Raw genomic sequence first — 3,577 nt, 5'->3', positions numbered from 1 at the left:
CTTAAGCCTTGCAAGCATTATAACTAATGAGTTAGTTATGAGATGACGTATTACAAAACGAGTAAAGAGACTTGCCGGTAACGAGATTGAACTAGGTATTGGATACCGACGATCAAATCTCGGGCAAGTAACATACCAATGACAAAGGGAACAAAGTATGTTGTTATGCGGTTTGACCGATAAAGATCTTCGCAGAATATGTAGGAACCAATATGGGCATCCAGGTCCCGCTATTGGTTATTGACCGAGAATGGTTCTAGGTCATGTCTACATAGTTCTCGAACCCGTAGGGTCCGCACGCTTAACGTTTCGATGACAGTTTTATTATGAGTTTATAAGTTTTGATGTACCGAAGTTTGTTCGGAGTCCCGGATGTGATCACGGACATGACGAGGAGTCTCGAAATGGTCGAGACATAAATATTGATATATTGGACGACTATATTCGGACACCGGAAAGGTTCCTGGAGTTTTCGGAGAAAACCGGAGTACCGGAGGGTTACCGGAACCCCCCCGGGAAGTAATGGGCCTTGATGGGCCCTATTGGAGAAAGAGAGGGGCCGGCCAGGGCAAGTGGCGCCCCCCCCTCCCCTTGAGTCCGAATAGGACAAGGAAGGGGGGGAGGCGCCCCCCTTGCCTTCCCCCTCTCCTACTCCTTCCTTCCCCCTCCTTCTTGGATTAGGAAAAGGAGGGGGAAACCTACTTGGAGTAGGTTTCCCCCTCCTAGGGCGCGCCTCCCCTTAGGCCGGCCCCCTCCTCCCTCCCTCCTTTATATACGGGGGCGGGGGGCACCCCATAGACACAAGTTGATCTACGGATCGTTCCTTAGCCGTGTGCGGTGCCCCCTTCCACCATATTCTACCTCGGTCATATCGTCGCGGAGTTTAGGCGAAGCCCTGCGCCGGTAGAACATCATCATCGTCACCACGCCGTCGTGCTGACGGAACTCATCTCCGGAGCCTTTGCTGGATCGGAGGGCCGGAGATCGTCATCGAGCTGAACGTGTGCTGAACTCGGAGGCCCCGTACGTTCGGTGCTTGGATCGGTCGGATCGTGAAGACGTACGACTACATCAACCGCGTTGTGCTAACGCTTCTGCTTACGGTCTACGTGGGTACGTGGACGAACACTCTCCCCTCTCGTTGCTATATCATCACCATGATCTTGCGTGTGCGTAGAAATTTTTTTCAAATTACTACGTTCCCCAACACCTTCATCAATGGGATAGGAGTAGCAACATGTTTTGCCTAGATGGTGGCTTCAGGCTGACTGATGTATTACTCTATATGGTCTCTGTGAATAATTAATAAAATGACCGTATGCATCATTCAGATGTAGAGGCCTGGGGTCTATCCTCCTTTTCATAAATAAATAAATAAATAAATCGGGAGCAACTACTCATGGCTCATGGCTTTCATCGCATTGCTGCCTGGGGCTAGTTATGTCATGGCCACCCGCGGTGTATGCAGCTTGTAACAACACTCCATATGTTCTTCTTAATACTAGAATATGAAGGCGTGCTTTGTTAGGCCTGCCCATATTGACAAATGATAATAAAACTGTTTTCAAGTATTGAAAATTTAAATAGCATGCATGAGTCCAAACATATGGGAGAGGTGTTTCTCAGATAGTTGTTCAAAGCTTTAAGCTTTTACATGAGAAAAACAATAATAAGCGATATTTACATCACCAGATTTCATTATAGTATCCACATGCATATCAGGTACCTCGGAGTTAACCACTAAAAATCTATATGCAATGCTCCACTGAGTATAAACTAAAAAGACACAATACATTGTTTTGGTCCAAGTTTGTGTATCTTAAGGATAGGAATATTGACCTTTGCCAAGCATCCTCAAGTGCCCAAATTAAGAAAGTGATGGTTTTCACCCAACCCACACCTCATAAAAGGTTTTCTCTTTATTCTTGCAAAAAATAAATATAGCAAAATCTAGTCGCATCATCAATCAACATCATGAAATATATTCTTTTAGCTTTTGTCAACACGGCATTGATATCACATAAATCAGAATGTATGAGTTCTAGCGGTGCCAAGTTTCTCTCCTCGGCAGCCATGTGAGGCTTTCGAGGTTGCTTTGATTGCACACAACTATGACACTTAGAACCTTTGCCAACAACAAAATTTGGAATTAAACTCATACTGGATAGCCGAGACATTAAACCAAAATTAATGTGATATAAACGAGAGTGCCAAATACTTGCATCATCATTAATACTAGCACAAATTTGGTTTACTGACTTATTGCAAAAAATCTGAAAGGAAAAGCGAAACAAGCCTCCACACTCATAGCCTTTGCCTATAAATTACCCCGATCTCGATACAATTACTTTATCCGACTCTAAAACTACCTTAAACCCATCTTGACATAGAAGAGAACCGCTAACAAGATTCTTGTTCATAGTAGGGCCATGTTGCACGTTCCTTAGCTGCACGATCTTTTTCGAAGTGAACGTCAGATCCAGCGTGTCAATACCACGAAGAAATGCATGTGGCCCATCCCCATTAGGACGAAATGATGCCATGGGGCCTCATAAGAAGTGAACAAAGAGACATCCGCACACACGTTAAAGTTTAGCACCTGAATCAATCCACCATGAAGATGATTGAAATACAGAAAGAACAATAGGTAAATTACCATACCCATGAATATTGCTAGCGGTCACCATGTTGACAGTCTTTTAGCTTGTTTTCCCTCTGCGGTCAGCATGTTCTGGGCACTCCTTGGAAAAGTGTCCGGGCTTCCCACAAGCGTAGCACTCTAGCATAGGCTTGTTCTTTTTGTTGTTCTTGTTCCGTGGGTATCTCCGCACCATATTGGTGGTAGGTTTAATCTCACCTCCTTTCTCAGTAGTGTCTTTAGCCCGAGCTTTCTCTTCAACATCAAGAGCTGCAATCAAATTTTCAACCAATATATCCTGTCTCTTATGTTTTAGAGTTGTGGCAAAATTTCTCCATGAAAGAGGCAACTTTTCAATCATGCACATAGCCACAAATTTATCGGGTAGAACATACTTAAGGAGTTCCAGATCCTTCACAGTGCATTGTATCTCATGAGTTTTTTCAACCACAGAACGGTTATTCACCGTCTTGTAGTCGTGGACACTCTCGATGATGTGCAGTTCACTGCCTGTATCTGTTGCACTTAATTTAGTATTCAATGCATCGCATAGTGTCTTTTCATCTTGTATGTGCATGTACACCTCACACAGACGGTTGACAAGTACACTTAGAATGCTTCACACAAACATAGTATTAGCTTCCTGAAACTTTCTCTAATTTTCCTCAGCAATTCCCTCTGGGATGCTAACACTAACGTGGGAAACTTTCAGGGTAGTAATAGTAAAAAAATCTTAACAGGGCATCTCCATGGAAGTTATCGTGGTTCAACACGTGCACTAGTGGCACGTATTGACCATAATGTGTAGGAGTTCGATAATAGGGATTGTAATTCTCAATTCCAGTACAATATGCGACCAGATGATTTTCTCCTGATAAGTTAACTCAGAGCCATCGGTGTAGTAGGTTCTGTCTACCATCTTCTGCACATTCTTTGAAG

The sequence above is a fragment of the Triticum dicoccoides genome, chromosome 6B (genome assembly GCF_002162155.2).
Source record: "Triticum dicoccoides isolate Atlit2015 ecotype Zavitan chromosome 6B, WEW_v2.0, whole genome shotgun sequence".
Taxonomy (NCBI): Eukaryota; Viridiplantae; Streptophyta; class Magnoliopsida; order Poales; family Poaceae; genus Triticum; species Triticum dicoccoides.
Note: the sequence above shows the minus strand (reverse complement) of the source record.